The sequence below is a fragment of the Scyliorhinus torazame genome, chromosome 13 (genome assembly GCF_047496885.1).
Source record: "Scyliorhinus torazame isolate Kashiwa2021f chromosome 13, sScyTor2.1, whole genome shotgun sequence".
In the NCBI taxonomy this organism is placed as follows: domain Eukaryota; kingdom Metazoa; phylum Chordata; class Chondrichthyes; order Carcharhiniformes; family Scyliorhinidae; genus Scyliorhinus; species Scyliorhinus torazame.
In genome coordinates, this window is record NC_092719.1 from 27,692,649 (window position 1) to 27,712,480 (window position 19,832).

The window sequence follows — 19,832 nt, forward strand, 5'->3', positions numbered from 1 at the left end:
GTTCAGAGAGGGAATTCCAGAGCTCAACCTTGGCTGCTGCCAGTGGGACAATCATTAAATTCAGGGATGCTCAAGGGGCTGGAATTGAAGGAACGCCAAGATTCAGGACAGTTGTAGGGCTGGAGGAGGTTACAGAGATGGGGAGGGGCAAGGTCATTAGAACCATAGAGTTCCTGCAGTGTAGAGGGTCTGCACGAACCCTGTGAAAGAGCACTCTAACTAGGCCCACTCTTCCCCCCCCCCCCCCCCCCACCCCACCCTCTCCCTGCCCTATGCCCGTAACCCAAACTAACCTGGACATCTTTGGACACTAAGGGGCAATTTCCCAAGGCCAATCCATCTAACCTGCACATCTTTGGGCTGTGGGAGGAAACACCTGGAGGAAATCCACACAGACAAGGGGAGATGGGGGGGTTAACGAAAACTCCACACAGTCACCCAAGGCCAGAATTGAACCCGGGTCCCTGGCGCTGTGAGACAGTCATGCTAACCACTGATTTGAAAATAAGGATGCGATTTGAAACTTGAGGCATTGTGAGGCAGAGGGCCAATGTATGGTCAGTGAGGTGTGTACATGCATGCACACGCACCTGCACACATGCATGTAGGCACATCCACACACAGACCCACATGCGTGCATATACACACACACGCAAGCACACAGACACACATTACATATATATACATACATATACACACACACTCATGCACAGACGTAAATACAAACACACCACATATACAAACACACACTTACAGGCATGCTCACACAGATATGTGCACACACAGAGCCAAACACACATACATTGAATTATAAAGCATTGCAGCAAAGGAGGCCATTATGCCTGTTCCTGTTCTTTGAATTAGTTCCAATTCCCTGCTCTTTCCCCATAGCTCTACAATTTCTACAATTTAAATAATTATCCATTTTCCTTTTGAAAGTTGCTATTGAATCTGCCACCATTTCTGCAGTACTTTCCTGATCGCTTGGTCAAAAGAAAATCTCAAATTCTGGCTCCTTTTGCTGATTGCTTTAAATCTGTGTTCTCTGTGTTCGCTATATTCTCTGTGTTCTCTGCATTCGCTACATTCTCTGTGTTCTCTGCGTTTGCTACATTCTCTGTGTTCGCTACATTCTCTGTGTTCTCTGCGTTCACTATATTCTCTGTGTTCTGTGTTTGCTATATTCTCTGTTCGCTATATTCTCTGTGTTCTCTCTATTCTCTATTTTCTCTGTGTTTGCTATATTCTCTGTGTTCTCTCTATTCTCTATTTTCTCTGTGTTTGCTATATTCTCTGTGTTCTCTCTATTCTCTATTTTCTCTGTGTTCGCTATATTCTCTGTGTTCCCTAAATTCTCTGTGTTCTCTATATTCTCGGTGTTCTCTGTATTTTCTGTATTCCCTATTTTCTCTGTGTTCGCTATATTCTCTGTGTTCTCTATTTTCTCTGTGTTCCCTGCATTCTCTGTGTTCGCTATATTCTCTCCGTTCTCTGTGTTCGCTATTTTATCTGTGTTCTCTCGGTTCGCTATATTCTCTGTGTTCTCTATTTTCTCTGTGTTCGCTATATTCTCTGTGTTCGCTATATTCTCTGTGTTGTCTGTATTCTCTGTATTCTCTATTTTCTCTGTGTTCGCTATATTCTCTGTGTGCTCTGTATTCTCTATTTTCTCTGTGTTCGCTATATTCTCTGCATTCTCTGTGTTCGCTATATTCTCTCCGTTCTCTGTGTTCGCTATTTTATCTGTGTTCTCTGTGTTCGCTATATTCTCTATTTTCTGTGTTCTCTGTGCTCGCTATATTCTCTGTGTTCGCTATATTCTCTGTGTTCTCTGTATTCTCTATTTTCTGTGTTCACTATATTCTCTGTGTTCTCTGTATTCTCTGTGTTCTCTGTATTCTCTGGTGAGTGACCCTCTTCCAGTGGGAGCAGCTTCTCTTTTGTTGACTCAATCAGTAAGTTTCCTGATTTTGAATACTTTAGTCCCCTAACCTTCTCTGCTCTGAGAAGAACAGTCCCAGCTTTGCTAGTCTTTCCACACGCCTCAATCCTTGATCAATTATTCTGGTAAGTATCCTCTGCACCATCTCCAAGCTTCCCAATGTGTGGTGTCCAGAATTGAACACAATTCTGATTGTGATTTATAAAGGTTTACCATGTATTCCTTGCATTTGTACTCTCTGATTCTGCATCCTCTTTAAAATTGTACCATTTAGATGATATTGCCTTTCTTTGTTCTTCCCTCCGCAATGTATCACTTTGCACATCTCTCCATTCAATTTCATCTGCTATTTGCCTAATCAGTTTTTTTAAATTATTCTTTCATGGGATGCGGGCATCACTGGTTAGGCCAGCATTTGTTGCCCATCCCTAATTGCCCTTGAGAAGGTGAGCTGTCTTCTTGAACAATGCAGTCCTTGTGGTGTAGGTACACAAAACAGTGCTTTCAGGGAGGGAATTCCAAGATTTTGACACTGTGACAGTGAAGGAACAGCGATACATTTCCAAGTCAGGATTGTTGTAGCCTGGAGGGGAACGTGTGGGTGGTGGTGTGTTTACTAGTCTGCTGCCCTGTCCTTCTGGATGGTCAGGTCCTGGGTTTGAAGGTGCGTCTTGCAGTGCATCTTGTAGATGTTACACACTGCTGCCACTGTGCTTCAGTGGTGAAGGGAGTGAATGTTTAAGGTGGTGGATGGGGTGCCGATCAATTGGGCTGCTTTGTCCTGGGTGGTGTCAAACTTTTGAGTGTTGTTGGAGCCACACTCATTGAAGATGTCTTGTAGATGGTAGACAGACTTTGGGGAGTCAACTTTAAAACAACTTTTAAAAAAATCCTATTAAGGGGCAATTAAGCATGGCCAATCCACTTACCCTGCACATCTTTGGGTTGTGGGGGTGAGACCCACACAAACACAGGGAGAAAGTGCAAAATCCACATGGAGAGTGGCCCAGGGCCGGGATCGAACCCGGATCCTTGGTGCCGTGAGGCAGCAGTGCTAACCGCTGCCGTCCCGAAAAACAACTATTCTTACTACTCACTGTTTTCTCTCCCTTAGCTAATTTCATATCCGTGCTGCCACTGCCCTGCTGTTTCCATGGGCTTCAATTTTTCTAATGTATCCATAAAGTCATACATTTTGGTGGGAGGAATGTGGGGAACAATATAAAATGAATTCTAAAAGGGGTACAGGAATAGAGGGATTGAAGATACGTGGACATAAAACATTGAAGGTCGCAGGGCAGGTTGAGAGAGTGCATAATAAGGCAGACGGGAAGCTGGGTTTTATAAATAGGCATAGAATACAAAAGCGAACAGGTTACAATACATCTGTATAAAACATTGGTCCAGCCTGAACTGAAGCATCGTGCTCAGTTCTGGGTATCACACTTTGGGAAGGATGTGAAGGCATTAGAGAGGGTGGAGAAAATATTCACAAGAATGATGCCAGTGATTCGGAACTTCACTTTCACGGATGATTTGGAAAAGCTGGGACTGTTCTCCTTGGGGAAAAGAAGGTTAAGAGGAGATTTTGATAGCAGTGCTCATAATCCCGAGGGGTCTGGACAGAGTAGATATGGAGAAGCTGTTCCCATTAGCAGAAAGATTTACAACAGAGGACACCGATTCAGGGTGATTGGCAAAATATTCTTACGCAAAGAGTGGCTAGCCTCTGGGATGCACTGCCTCAGATTGTGGTGGAGGTAGGTTCAATTGATGCTTTCAAAATGGAATGGAACAATTATCTGAGGGAAATAAATTTGCAAGAGTATGGGGAAAAGGAGGAGAGTGGGTCTGGGTGATCTTGCAGAGAGCTGGCACAGCCATGAAGGGCCAAACAGCCTTTGTCTGCACTGTAATCATAGAATGTATAGTACAGAAGGAGGCCATTCGGCCCATCGGGTCTTCACCTGCCTTTGGAAACCACGCCTCCACTCTATCCCCGTAACTGAGTAACCGTGCCTTTTGAACACTAAGGGGCAATTTAGCATGGCCAATCCACCTAACCTGCGCATCTTATAATAATAATCCTTATTGTCCCAAGTAGGCTTACATTAACACTGCAATGAAGATATTGTGAAAAGTCCCGAATCATCACATTCCGGCACCTGTTCGGGTACACAGAGGGAGAATACAGAATGTCCAAATTACCTAACAGCAGGTCTTTCGGGACTTGTGGGAGGAAACCGGAGCACCTGGAGCAAATCCACGCAGACACGGGGAGAACATGCAGACTCCGCACAGTCACCTGAGGCCAGAATTGAACCCGGGCCCCTGGAGTTGTGAGGCAGCAGTGCTAACCACTGTACCACCGCGCTGCCATTGGCAAGGCTCCATCAACAACATTTACCCAAGACACAACTTCAACCAACTAAATGGACAAGGCCAGCGGTTGCATAGAAACACTATCACCTCCAAGTTACATAAAACATTCTGATTTGGACTACATAGTCATTCCTTCATCAGCACGAGATCAAAATCGTGGAACTCCCTCCCGAACAGCGAGTGTACCTACACGGCACAGACTATAGCGATTCAAGAAGCCCATTCATCAGCACCTCCTCAAGGGTAGTTAGGGATGGGCAATAAATGCTGCCTCTGCTAGCAACATCCACAGCCCATGAAAAAATATATATGGAGCGGAATTCTCTGATAATGGGGTTATGTCCCCACGCCCGCGAGAAAATGGGCGCAAATCACTCTGGACGTTCCTGGAGAAAGTCCTGAGTGATTCTCCGTTTTGAGGAAGGCTTGCAGGGCCCTGGAGTAGTCCACGCAGCTCAGTCTGCAGATACGGGGCCCTGCACTTCTGGCCGCAGGTCCGCGCATGCGCGCGGCAGCAGCCCCGTGCAACATGGTGGACCCACACAGCAAGCCGGCCCCAACAATAAAGGCCACCCCCAGATTGCGCGCGCCCGCCGATTGGTGGCCCCAATAGCGAGCCTCACTGTCCGGGAACCCACCCCCCCGCCCGCCCCCCCACCAGGGTGGCCGAGGACTGGGCCTGCAGCCGCCACTCCGCCAGGTGGAACCATGACGGAACCACGCCGGCGGGAACTCGACCAGCTGCCGGCTGAGAATCGGCACAGGGGTCTCTTTCAATGGTCCCCACCGGCTCCGCGTCGACTGACGGCGATTGTCAGGTCCGCAGGGAATCGCGCGAAGGTGTCGGACCCGATCGTGGGTCTGACGCCCATTCTCTGCCCCCGCCGCGATTTCAGCTCGGAGAATCCCGGCCACTGGTTCTCAAAATGTTCTCCAGAATTATGATTTATCCAGTTTCGAAACAAAGCTTGTTTTGGGAAAGCTGCTGTGCACGTCGGCTGTCATTATTTCAGTAAATCAACACATTTGAGGGTCCTGGTCCTTTAGAGGATTCAAAGTAAATTACTCATTTGGTTATACAACTTAAGGACAGATGGAGTTAGAATACTAGAATGAACAACAGAGATTTTGGGCGCGGTTCAACAGAATGGGAATAAAGTCCCATAGTGAGCGTGTTTAACCGCATGTTTCCGGCGTGTTTTCACTGTCTGATTTTGTGACACTTCATCATATCCCTTTCCAAAGTCCTTATACACAACATCAAACTCACTATCATGATCAACCTACTCAGTGGGCAGGATGTTTCATTTCCCTCCCACCCCCTCCCCACCACAGTGCAGCAAGAGAATCCGCAGCGGGAGGTCGCCGTCGACAGGACCAGAAGATCCCGCTGGAAAATTTCAGTGAGTGTGGTTGTGTGTGTAAATGTACATACACACACTCACATATACTATGGCCGGGATTCTCTGAAATCCTGGCCAAGTGTTGGTGTAAACACCAGAGTGGAGTACGCCGGAGTCAACGGGCCTCCTGGCCCAGCAATTCAGCGGTTACCGTCTCCGCGCCGGTCCCCGAGCAACATGGCGGAGACCTACAGCGGGCCCGCGCGCATGGAGGTAGGCCCCCTCCAGATCACGGGCGCCCGCCAATCGGAAGCCCCAATCGCGGGCCTGGAGACGTGGAGGCCCACCCCCGGAGTCAGATCCCCCCCCCCCCCCCAACCAGGACATCCACCGCGGCCGCGGGTCCGAGCTCCCGCCGGGTGGTACCAGGTTGGAACCACACCGGCGGGACTCGGTGGAACTCAGCGGGAGTTCAGTCGGTCGACCGCGGAGAATTACCGCGGGGGCCTCTTTCAGCGGCCCCCGGCTGGTGCCACGGTGACCGCGCGGGCGCGATTGCCGCCGATTCTCCAGTCGCCGGAGAATCGTGTCCTGGCGTCGGAGCGACTTGGCAGGAATTTTCCACGTCCCCGGCGATTCTCCGATCCGTATATTATATATATATACACACGCACACACACACAAACGTACACAAATATGTTAGATGTACACATATTTTTAACAAGCACAGGCAAATATATGCACAAAGACAATGGAGACTTCAAACCTTTACCTCTTAATAATACATGATTATAAGGTCTGGTTACTGCTGCAGCAGGAATATGCATGGTGATAAATGCAGTTTATGCACAAAAAACTAATATTTTATCTTGATCTAGCTGTAGCATTTCTTCAATTACATGTATAGATTTCCCTGACACACACAGAGACTCAAAGCTGAGTTATCCACTGCTGTCTGCTGCACACAGCAATATAGGCCAAGAGAGAGAATGCGCCAGGGTTAGTAACGACAGACCCTTTTGAGCTCACCCCCCCCCCCCCACACACACAAATGAAAGTGGGCAATTGTGTGTGTGTAAGATTTGATGTAACTGACCCATTTGAAAAGGGGGCCACTATATTTGCTAATTCTTCACCAACTCCCAGATTGAGAAATAACTGTACTCAGCACCTCAAAGGGTAGCCTGTATTTCTCACAAGATCGCTAATAAAAAAAGGACCGTTGATCTGGTGCTGACCCGGGCAGCGCGGTGGCACCACAGCGGTTAGCGCTGCAGCCTCACAGCGCCGAGACCCCAGGTTCGATCCCGGCCCTGGGTCACTGTCCGTGTGGAGTTTGCACATTCTCCCCGTGTCTGCGTGGGTCTCACCAAAAAGGTGTGCGGGGTAGGTGAATTGGCCGCGCTAAATTGCCCCTTAATTAGAAAAAAAAAAGATTTGGGTACCAAGTTTTGTGGTTAGCATATGTGGAGGATGTTGCCTGAAGGTAGAGTGAGTGTAAGTTGGTTATTGTGGAGGATGTTGGTGCAGTAAACATTTTAATGGGACAATGTAGAGGAATCTTTATGCTGTATCTAGTCTTATTGTCTGGGAGTGTTTCATGGGACAATGTGGAGGGGGTTTGCTCTATATCTAACTTGTGCTGTACCTGTTCTGGGATTGTCACCTATTTTACAGTAGAATAAGTTTCAGAATTGAATCTTCCAAATAAGGAATCTTCCTTATTATAAAATTGAACGGTTTGAATCGCCCGTTTGTATGCTGAATTGTACCATAGGCAATGAGATACCCACAGAGATTAGGAAAGACAGCTTTGTCAGTCCTACATCAGTGAGAGAGAGACACACACATGGGAAATGTGAGTGATACAAAGGGCAGAGAGATACACAAGACAGAGGACAGAGAGAAGACGATGGACACAAGAACACAGAGACACAGATGGCACAGCATCCGGTTTAGCACAGGGCTAAATCGCTGGCTTTGAAAGCAGATCAAGGCAGGCCAGCAGCACGGTTCAATTCCCATACCAGCCTCCCCGAACAGGCGCCGGAATGTGGCGACTAGGGGCTTTTCACAGTAACTTCATTTGAAGCCTACTTGTGACAAGCGATTTTCATTTCATTTTTTTCATTTCATCTTACTCTGTAAGAATCCCAATCACAGAACAGCACAGTAAGGAGGTCATTTGACCAGTCAAGCCCAGAATGATTTCAACAAGGACAATCTAGCCAATCGCAGTTCACTGCCCTTTTTCCAGATCCCAGCTATTTATTACTCCCCTTCTGTGCTCATCTAATTCCCTGTTGAAAATATCGATTGAATCTGCCTGTATCACCCTTTCAGGCAGCGCATCGCAAACCCTGAACACATGCTCCCCAAAAAGTTTTTCAAGTTGTCTTTTGCCAATCACCTTAAACCTGTGTCCTCAGCCATTCACCAATGGGAAAAGTTTACCTCTTTCTACTCTGTCAACAGCACTCACGACACGACTTTGAATATTTCCAGCACGTTGTCCCTCAACCTTCTCATCTCTCAGGAAAACAATTCCAACTTCTCCAATCTGTTCATGTAACGTCCTCATCCCTGGAACCTATTAAATCTCTCCTGCACCCTCTCTGAAGCCCAAAAACCTTCCTAAAGTGTACTGCCCAGAATTGGACACAGTACTCCAGTTGTAGGTGAAACAGTGTTGTAATAATAATCGCTTATTGTCACAAGTAGACTTCAATGAAGTTACTGTGAAAAGCCCCTAGTCGCCACATTCCGGCACCTGTTCGGGGAGGCTTGTTCTGCATTACAAGCCAGTTGTTTAGCCCACTGTGCTAAACCAGCCATAAAGGCTCATCATAACTTCCTTGCTTTCATTACTCTATGCTTATTCATAGAGCTCAAGGACTGGTGTACACTTTCAACTGCTTTCTCAACCAACTTTGCAGCCTCCAACAATTTGTGCATATATCACCACAGATCTCTCTGTTGCATTAGAATTGTATCCTATAGTTTGTATTGCCTCTCCCCATTCTCCAAGACATATAATTTTGTACTTCTTCCCATTCATTTCATCTGTCACCAGCCCGCCTATTCCAATTTGCCACTTTCTCATGGGTCCTATGGGGCTTTATCTTTCTGATAATTCTGCTATCTGGGACCTTGTCAAAAGCCTTGATAAAAGCGATGTGGATGGCATTGAATGTGCCAGCTTCACCAAACCTCTTTATTGCTTACTCAAAAAAGTTTAAGTTACGCAGAAACGCTGTTCCATGGACAACTCCATGTGACTGGTCTTGATTAAACCGGGCCTCAGGAAATTCTGTCCTTCAACGTTTTTTTCCAAGAAAATTACCCCGATCAAGGTTATGCTTACTGGCCTGCAATTATTCGGCATATTCCTTTCTCCTTTCTGAATGAACGGCACAACGTTGGCCGCTCTCTGGCTCCTCATCAATAGCCAGACAGGGATGGAAAATGAAGGTCTGGGCTTCACTGAGTCACAGGGCGGAATTCAATGGAAACATTTCAAAGTTCATTTGAGGTGGATTTTTCAGGGAGTTTCCCGCCGGCTCTGCTGGTGAGTTCCCCACCGTCACCAAATGACACTTCGGGCGCGATTCAACTAAAAGGGAACAAAGTCCCATCGTGAGCATGTTTAGCCGTGTGTTTCCCAGCGCTCGCAGCACTGAGAAACACATGGTTATAAAATGCCACTCATGTTAAATAAGGCGCCTCAGCAGGGAACTCATGGCCAAGGCCGCACATAGTTCCACCCAATGTGACCATCACCAACCTAGCAGTGCCACCTGGTGCCAGGTTGGCACCGAGGTGGCACAGCCAGAGAGCCCAGGCAGCACCAGCAGTGCCAGGGTACTACCCCGCCCAAAGGGCATGCTCCTGCAGGCCTCCAATTCCCTGGGAGACTGCCTTCAGTGCCATTGTGTCTGGTCCCTGTTAGTGGGGCCAGTGCTGAACAGGATAGATCCCTCCGGTACCTTGATCAACTGCATATTAAAGTGAGACTGTCTCGCTCTAATGTGCAGATTGCCAAAAAGTGATCCTTCCCACAATGCTCGTTCCTCAGTCATGTTGCAGTTTTATCTTATACAGCCAGTGTGTCAGTGTGTCCTTTCTAAGCCTGAGTTCAGGCACTGAATCACTATACAAAATATTCAATGAGAGTGGATCTTGTGAGACCTGCTAAGCATTTATTGTCATGCGAGAGTACCTTTAAGAAATGGGTGTTTATCAAATAGCTGTAGTGGGTGTACCTTTAAGAAATGGGTGTTTGTCAAATAGCTGCAGTGATGTCAGAGTGTGGGTGGAGTTGGGCTATCTGTCTGCTTTTACTTTCGCTTTGAACAAAAGCTGGTGTGTGTCTGTGAGTTTAAGTTTCGTTTTGAGAGAGAAGAGCTGCAGCGATGCCAGCAGATGTGCATGGATATTTCTACAAGTTCAAGTGTTCATTTGGGTGATATCAAAGTGATAGCTACTCTCAGTAGAGAATTTAAACCTGATCTCGGTGTTAAAGAGGGTATTTGTCTTATGGATGTTGTAAAAAAAAGATTAAGGGTTACTTATAGTGTACTGTATTCTTTGGGGGAGTACATTAGTTGATGGTTGCTAAGATGTTTACTGTGTGTGTTTAAAAATGTTAATGAGATTCATAGAATAAACATTGTTTTTGTTTAAAAATACTTTTAGTTCTCTGTTGCACCACACCTGTAAAGTGGGCCCTTGTGCTCCCCATAACCAAAATCTATTCAAAGTTATGGATCAGGTGAACTCCGTAATTCACTTTGGGGTTCTCTAAACCCTGGCCCGTAACATTACTAGCATGTCCCCCAGAACTGGGACACTCCATTCCCAGGAATGTCATTTCTTATGCTAAATAACTTCTCAAGTGATGAACATGGCCTCTGGGTTTCGGGATACCCTCAGATTTAATATCAGTGTGGTTCTTAACAACAGCATCACCCCCCCCCCCACCCCCACATTGTTTAATTTCTTCCCCTCCATGCCCTGAAATCTCACTCCTGTTGGACTCCTCAGATACAGATTGCTTACAGTAGATCTGCTTCCCCCTGGAGTCTTCTAAACCACTGCATTATTCAACTGCGGGAGGCATCACATTTGGTCTGATGTTCCTGAAAACATTCAAATGCTCATGATTGGCAGCAGATTTCTGGATTACCATCTGGTTGTGGACTATCCTGTTGACTGATATCCCTCTTTGCCACATTGGTGGTGTACGTACCCACTCATAAGGCAGGGTTGCTCGCCTTTTATTAGCGATTGAGCTCTTAGCCTTTAGCCATGAGGGCTCCGGGTAGGTGGAAGGGAGGGGTGGAAGACAGGGGGCTGGATTCTCCGACCCCCTGCTGGGTCGGAGAATCCCCGGGGGGAGGGATGCGACGTGAATCCCGTCCCGTCGCTCCGACGCCGGCTGCCGTATTCTCCGGCACCGGTTTTCAGGCGGGGGCGGGGTTTACGCAACGGCCCCCCCCCACCCGGCAATTCTCCTGGCCCCGATGCGGCTGTCAGTTCCTGGCCAGTCCCGCCGGCGCGAAATGGACAGGGTCCCACACGGCGGGACCTGGCTGATAAGTCGTCTAGTGGAGTCCTCGGGGGGGGGGCACAGCGGGATCCAGCCACAGGGGGGGCCCCCACAGTGGCCTGGCCCGCGATCGGGGCCCACTGATCTGCGGGCGGGCCTGTACCGTAGGGGCACGCCTTCCTTCCGCCATGGCCGGCGCGGAGAAGTACCACCCTGCACCTGCGCAGGAACACGCCAGCCGGTCTGCGCATACGCGGAACCACACTGGCACCCTTCGCCGCTGGTTGGCGCGGCGCCAACCCCTCCGGCGCCAGCCTAGCCCCCAGAAGTGCGGAGAATTCCGCAACTTCCGTTTGGCCCGACGCTGGGGTGGTTCAAGGATCTGATGGAGAATTCTTCAGCGGGATAGGCAGTAGCACTGCCGAATTTGCTTTATTATTATTGGGCGACCAACACTGAGAAGGTGCTGGGGTGGTGCAGTTACCCAGGTTCTGTAGGGGGATAGATAGAGGTGAGGTCATGTAGGGGTTCTAGTCACGGGGCGTTGGTGACAGCCTCGCTTCCATTTTCTCTATCTAGGTTCTCCTCGAACACCGTGGTCGTGTCTACTTCAAGGATATGGAGACAATTCAGGCAGCATTTTAAGCTTGAACCATGTCGAAGCTGGCCTCTATCTGTGCCAATCATTTATTTGAACCATCGAGACTGGGCGCTACGTTCGGGGTGTGGGAAGGGAAAGGGTTGGAAAAATCTGGGGATTTGTTTATCGAGGGATGGTTTGCCAGCTTGGAAGAGATATCAACTAAATTTTGGCTGGGGGGTGCAAAAGAACATTGCATAGGACGGTGGTGACTGATTTGGAAGAGACGGGACTTACACGAGGCGAGGCGTAAACAGTACAAAGCATGGCCCAATGGAGGAACATTGTAGTTGCTTTATGTCCCACCCAGGACTAGAAGAATAGCTAACTAACTAACTGATACACTTTGATGCAAAGTTTGCCGAATAAAAATTGGTGAAGGGTTAACTGGAGCTCAGAAACAGAAGCAAAAGGGCCCATGATTTCTCTCCCTGACTCTGCCCAGAGCATTGTTGCAGGAGTTCCTCAGGGTTGCGTCTGAGGCCCAACCATCTTTAGCTGTTTCATCAATGACATTCCCTCCATCATAACATTAGAAGTGGGATTGTTAACTGATGGGTGCACAATGTTCAACACGATTCATGTCTCCTCAGCTACTGAAGCAGTCTGTGTCCAAATGCAGCAAGACCTGGGCAACATTCAGGCTTGGGTTGGTAAGTGGCAAGTAACATTCACGCCACACAAATGCCAGGCAATGACCATCTCCAACAAGAGAAAATATAACCATCTCCCCATGACTTTTAATTGCATTGCCATCATTGAATCCCCAATTAGCCACATGCTGGGGGTTACCATTGACCAGAAACTGAATTGGACTATCCATATTAACTCTGTGGCTATTAACTCTGGACCGAATTCTGTGGTGAGTAACCCACCTCCTGACTCTCCAAGGCACAAGTCAGGAGTGTGATGGAATACTCCCCACTTGCCTGGGCGAGTGCAGCACCAACAACACTCAAGGAGCTCAACACCATCAAAGGCAATGCAGCCCACTTGATCAGTACACCATCCACCAAAACATACATTAATTCCCTCCACCGCGACGCACAGAGGCAGCAGTGCGTACCATATACAAGAGGAACGACAGCAACTCGTCCAAGTTCCTTCAAAAGCACCTTACAAACCTGCAACCTCCACCCCTTAGAAGGACAAGGGTGGCAGATATATGGGAACCCTACGACCAGAAAGTTCCCATTCTGACTCGGAACTATATCACCTTTATTCATTGTCACAATTTCCTCCCTAACAGCACTGTGGGTGTATCTACACCACATGGACTGCAGTGGTTCAAGAAGGCTGTTCACCCCTATCTTCAAAGGGCAATCGGGGAGGGGCAATAAATGCTGGCCGAGTCAGCAATGCTCACATCCCAGGAAGGAGTAAAATAAACTGATGCTGATGCAGTCAACAGAAGACTGAAATAGACAGTGAAAAATGTCACCCAGCTCAGACTGCCCAGCATTAACCTCTATATCACAGTTCTGATTCCCTCTGATCAAGACTGGCTTTCTATTGTTAAGTTCTCAGCAGCAGCCCGTTTGCCTTCACCATTAATTTAAAGGAATAACATTTATGTAGGGAATGCTGGGATATTTCTATCAATGTTCTGTGGTTGTATAGGGGATGTCGGATCACTGTGTAAGTGATTCTGCTCCAGACTGGCCCCAGTAAATGGGAATTTTGTTACGGACTGGCCCTAGTAAATAGGATTTCTGTCACAGACTGGCCCCAGTAAATGGGAATTCTGTCACAGATTGGCCCCAATAGATGGGAATTTTGTTATGGACTGGCCCCAGTAAATAGGAATTCTGTCACAGACTGGCCCCAGCAAATGGGAATTCTGACCAGACTGGACCCAGCAAATGGGAATTCTGTTACAGACTTGCCCCAGTAAATGGGAATTCTGTTACACAATGGCCCCAGTGAATGGGAATTTTGTTAAAGACTGGCCCCAGTGAATGGGAGTTTTGTTAAAGACTGGTCCCAGTAAATGGGAATTTTGATGCATGCCAGTTATTTTATTTATTTCTTTGAGTTGATGCCACTAAATAATGTCACATGACACTATTGATTTAATTACACATCATTAGATAATTTAGTTACAATCTATATGTTTAATGTCAATGTTTTACCTTCCTCGAGCAATTAAACAGTTCATGTGAATGAAAACCCCCATTTAGCCAAAGATAGATTTCACTTAGAGTGTTTGTGTTGTCATGACAATGTTGGGCTGCTCATATTACTGCAGTGATGTCAGAGTGTGGGTGGGGCTGGGCTGTCTGTCAGCTTTTTACTTTTGTTTTAGGCTGATTGCTGCATAGTGTGTTTTAGTTTCGTTTTCAGTGTTGGAGCTGAAGTCAGACCAAGCAGGTGTACTGCTGTTCTCTCTGCCATCAAAAGACTATCTCTTGATCATCTGGTGAATTCCGAATTATAAATGTTTTCAGTAGTGACTTTAACCTGATGTGCTTCTGTTAAAGGTTTTGTTTTTAAGTCTTCTGGATGTTAAAAGGGCAGCTTATGGATTACTTAGTGTTGTATTCTTTGGGGGGTTATATCATAGAATTTACAGTGCAGAAGGGGGTCATTCGACCCATCGAGCAACCCAAGACCTTCTTCCCCCACATTCTCATCCATATTGCTTATATATATCATGAACAATAAGGTACCTAGCACCGATCCCTGTGGTACGCCACTGGACACCAGCCTCCAGTCACATAAACTGCCTTCTACCACCACCACCTCTGTCTCCTACCACTAAGCCAGTTTTGGATCCAACTTACCAAGTTACCCTGGATCCCATGTGCTTTAACTTCTTTATCAGTCTCCCTTGTGGGACCATATCAAATGCTTTGCTGAAATTCATATAAACTGTATCAGCTGCACTACTCTCATCCACATACATGATCACCTCCTTGAAAAATTCAATCAAATTTGTTAGACAAGATCTCCCTCTGAAAAAGCTATGATGACTATCCCGAATCAAATCTTCCCTCTTCAAGTGGAGAATAATTCTCCCCTTCATAATGTTTTCCAATAGTTTTCCCATACTGATGTGAGATTTACTAGTCTGTAATTCCCTGGTTTGGCACTGCCACCCTTTTTGAAAAGTGGGATCACATTAGCTGTCCTCCATTCATCTGGCACCTCCACTGTGGCAAGAGAGGAATTAAAAATCTGGCTCATAGCCCCTGTAATTTCCTCCCTTGCCTCCCACAGCAGGCTGGGATACAACTCATTCTTACCTGGGGATTTGTCCATTTTTAAGCCTGCTAAAACCTCCAATACCTCCTCACTCCCTATGTCAAACTGTTCAAGAGCCTCATGTCATTCTTCCTGGATTCGGCACCTCCTTCTCCCGAGTGAGACGGATGTTAAGTAATAATAATCTTTATTGTCACAAGTATGCTTACATCAACACCGCAACGAAGCCACTGTGAAAATACCTAGTCGCCACATACCGGCACCTGTTCGAATACACAGAGGGAGAATTCAGAATGTCCAATTCACCTAAGAGCACGTCTTTCGGAACTTGTGGGAGGAAACCGGAGCAGCCGGAGGAAACCCACGCAGACTTGGGGAGAACGTGCAGACTCCACAAAGACAGTGATCCAAGCCGGGAATCAAACCCGAGACCCTGGCGCTGTGAAGCAACAGTGCTAACCACTGTGCTACCATGGGTTTAACACCCTACCAATGTCCTCTGGCTCCATGCAAAGATTGCCCCTTGGTCCCTAATGCTACTCTTTCCCTGGTTGTCCTCTTCCCCTTAATATACTTGTAGAATATATTGGGATTCTCCCTAATCCTACCCACCAGGGCTTTTTCCTTCCCCTCTTTGCTCTCCCAATTGCTTTTTTAAGTTCCCCCATTCACTTTCTATACTCCACTAAGGCCTCTGCTGATTTGTTCCCCTTTGTATGTTAAAAGCCTCAACCACATCTCTGTGATCGTAACAATATCACATTTCCATGTGTCAAACCAGGCCCTATAATGCTCTGAAGATTTAGGTGGAGGCCATCCCTTACTCCTTTGGAAATGAACATGGCTGAACTCTGTCTTGGTTCCTTTACTGTCGCATGCTGTATCCCTATTGTACTAACGCTCTGTGTCCCCTTCCCTGCCGAACTAGTTAAAACTCCTCCCAACAGCACTAGAAAAGCCACCGCAAGTATGTTGGTCCCATTTTTGCTCAGGTGCACTGTCCCGCTTGTACATGTCCCATCTTCCCCAGAAATGGTCCCAGTGCTCCTGCGATCTAAAACCCTCCCTCCTGCACAAACCCTTGAGCCACGCATTCATCTGCTCTATTCCCCTATTTCTGTACTCTCTCGCACATGGCACCAGGAATAATGCAGAGATTACAACCTTAGAGGTCCTGGGTTTTTTTTCTTTTTAAATTTAGAGTACCCAATTATTTTTTTCCAATTATGGGGCAATTTAGCGTGGCCAATCCACCTAGTCTGCATATCTTTGGGTTGTGGGGGTGAAACCCACGCAGACACGGGGAGAATGTACAAACTTCACACAGAGTGACCTGGGGCCGGGATCGAACCAGAGTCCTCAGCGCCATAGGCAGCAGTGTTAACCACAGCGCCACTGTGCTGCCCGTGAGGTCCTGTTTTTAACCTGCTGTCTATCTCCCTGAATTCTTGATGCATCCTTCATTCTACCCATATCATTTGTACCAACATCTACCATGGCCTCTGACTTATCACTCTGCCCCTTCAGCATGTCCTGCAGCCATTCAGTGGCATCCCTATTATCTATTCCTTCATCGTGTTGAGAGTTTAACCACAGGGTACGCTTTCATTGTCATTTTGTGAGGCTGAGGTGTGGGGTCCCTATGTGAGGATGAAGTGTGCAAACCCTTTGTGAGTGTTACGTGTGAAGTCCCAATGTGATCGTGGAGTAGGCACTGTTACCTGTTAAGGGGTGTAACCCATATTCCCTGCTGATCTTCCGGAGTCAGGTAATGGATCAAATGAGCAGGTATAGGTTCATGAACACATTGAATATAATAGTCTTCTCTCAAATCCATTACCTCGTATACTCTGCATTGCAAAAACAATGTACTTTGCATTTGATTAGGTTTGACTTCTCCAGGGAGTTTGGTTCAATAATACTTCTCATCTGTATTCATATATCATCAATATTACATTAAGTTCAAGAATTCATGCACATTTCATCTACCTGGAGTGTTGCAAAAGGAATTTGTATTTATTTTGTTCTCTCTGTAACATGCTGAACAAATCCAGGATTTAATCTTTTAGTAAAAGGGAGAGGTTTCTGTCAAGGACTTTTTAAAGCCAATTGATTTGAAAGATAGTTTGTCCAATGGGTTAGACTTTCAAATTGGATGCTTTCTCATTTCCAACCTGATGCTACTTTATTCACCTGGATTTGGATTTTAAAAATTACGGTCCAGGCATCTCAGGGCAGCCATAGTAAAGCAGCAAAAGTAACCAATATAGTGGACAGTAGACATGTTTTGAGATAGAAGAATGTCACTTGCAATATTGGTTCAAAAGAGTTGTCCAGCGCCTAAGAAAAGAAATGCTTTAGGTCAATGATGATTCTTCATCAGCCTACCCTGTCTATGATATGCTTCTTCTGGTGTTGTCCCTTCCCTTCTGTAGCTTCACCCGGTTGGCATCTTATTTTTAGGTATGCCTGGTACTATTCCTGGCATACTCTTCCACACTCCTCATTGAACCGTGGTCGGTCCCCTTGCTTGAGGGTAATTGCAGAGTGGAGCACATGTGAGTGTTGTTAAGAACAGGACATTGCAGAATGCTCAACTGGTCCATTATTTTAAAGATAGATTCGGCATGGTAGCACAGTGGTTAGCACTGTTGCTTCACAGCGGCAGTGTCCCGGGTTCGATTCCCGGCTAGGGCCACTGTCTGTGCGGAGTCTGCATGTTCTTCTCGTGTCTGCGTGGGTTTCTTCCGGGCACTCCGGTTTTCTCCCACAAGTCTCGAAAGACATGCTTGTTAGGTGAATCGGACATTCTGAATTCTCCCTCTGTGTACCCGAACAAGCGCCGGAGTGTGGCGACCAGGGGCATTTCACAGTAACTTCATTGCAGTGTTAATGTAAGCTTATCTGTGGCAATAATAACGATGATCTCATTTCATCCTTCAAATACACCCACCTTCTCTTCACATTCTTCAGCCTCATCCACCAAGCTTCTTTCTACGTCCCTCAAACCTCTCTCGAGTCACCTTAATGTGTTGTTACCACCAAACCTAAAGCAAGTCATACTTTTACATTCCTTAATCGTTTGTCAATCCTCAACATTTAAAATGTTAGCTTGACTCACTAAGTAATCTGTTCGACACGCTGTCGAAGTGCAAACTCTAACTAGCAGACCATTAAATAAGTCCAAAAATAACCCATACATCACAGGACTAAAACTCCTTGTGACCAGTGTACATTCGTTCAGATTCATCATTATCTCCATCCTTTTCCTCTGAATTGTCTGCATCATGTATTATTTCAAAGATTCTTTCATCACATAATGATACTGACTCACACCTGAAATACCTATTAACTGCTCCTTGGGTATTCCTGGGATTCATTCACCTATTACTGTTGTTCCAATTCTGTCATCTGCTGTAATAGCCAAATCTGTTAAAGATACTTTCATTCTCATTCTACTAGTCTGTGACCCTTACATTGTACTGACGTCTGTATCCAGTAAACGGCTCATTTCAAAAGCTGGCAATCGTATAGTCCTCTATTCCTTCTGCCACCGAGGAATGCCCCATTTGTTGGAGGAAGGTGAAGGAAAATAACTGGTTCCCCAAGAATTCTTTCAAGGCAGCAGCCACCTGATCCAATGGGGTCTCCGTCTCAGGGAAATGATCACCCGTTAGGATAAGGAGCCTGTCCATATGGGACACCTTAGCACAATCCTGCAAATTAAACACTAGCACTGATACAGGGATCCCCAAATTGAATTTCTGTCATTTCAATACAACCTGTTCATGATATAGTTCTCCATGAAATGAACATATATTTTCCAAAATCTATTGGAGTCTGAGCATGCCTCAGAGGCATTTAAGACACCAGCTTTGTTGTAAATTTTATCAAGAAACTCGAATAGAAGGTTCAAACCTTCATCACATCTCCAATTGATAGACATCCAGCAGACAAAATAATTTTCTTCCAATTTTCCTCACGTCCCCTTTGGTAGGAGAAGAGACAACATCCACATCCCCACTTCACACTTCCACTGGCCACACCATTCAGACTCAGAGAACACTGGCGGGTAATCATACTCTGAAACATTATGCTTCATTTCTGCAATTTTTCACAATGCCTACTTGGATTTTAGTTTTTTTTCTGATTTTATTTCCCCCCCCCCCCCCCACCCATTTGGACAAGCATGCTCTGCTACTGGGGGCTAGTCAAGAAACCCAGTTAGTGCAGAATAGAACCAGAGCTCACTTTGCACACTTGAATATTTTCTTGCAGATTTGCATATCACAAACATTCACCTCCTCACCCAACGCTCAACCAAGGTTTGTGGCCTTTTGTTTAGAGTTATTGCATTTTAATTTGCAGCTGCTGTACAAAGAGGGTCGATTAGCTCAGTTGGCTGGACGGCTGGTTTGTGATGCAGAGTGACGCCAACAGCGCGGGTTCAATTCCCGTATGGGCTGAGGTTATCCATGAAGGCCCTACCCTTCTCAAACTCAGACGAGGTGACCTTCACGCTAAATTACCACCAGTCCAACTCCCTCTCAAAAGGGGAGAGCAACCTACGGTCCTCAGGGACTATGGAAGCTTTCATTTCACTGTGTGAAGAAGGCACAGTATTACAACAGATCAATGATAGGTGCCTATAAATAGTTGGTACAGACAATGATGCATCAACAGAAGCACAGAGTCCATTTGCCAATGTAAGATTCAGCAAAACTTGATCAGTATTGCATCTTCAGCAGTTGTTCACCTGGATCTCTGCCTCAT

General features: G+C 46.5%; 1 protein-coding gene across 5 annotated transcripts in view; it reads right to left on the reverse strand.

The window, feature by feature from the left end:
• Positions 1-19,832, reverse strand: part of LOC140387908 (SH3 and multiple ankyrin repeat domains protein 3-like) — a 1,536,301-nt gene that overhangs the window by 992,419 nt on the left and 524,050 nt on the right. The window lies entirely within an intron of this gene.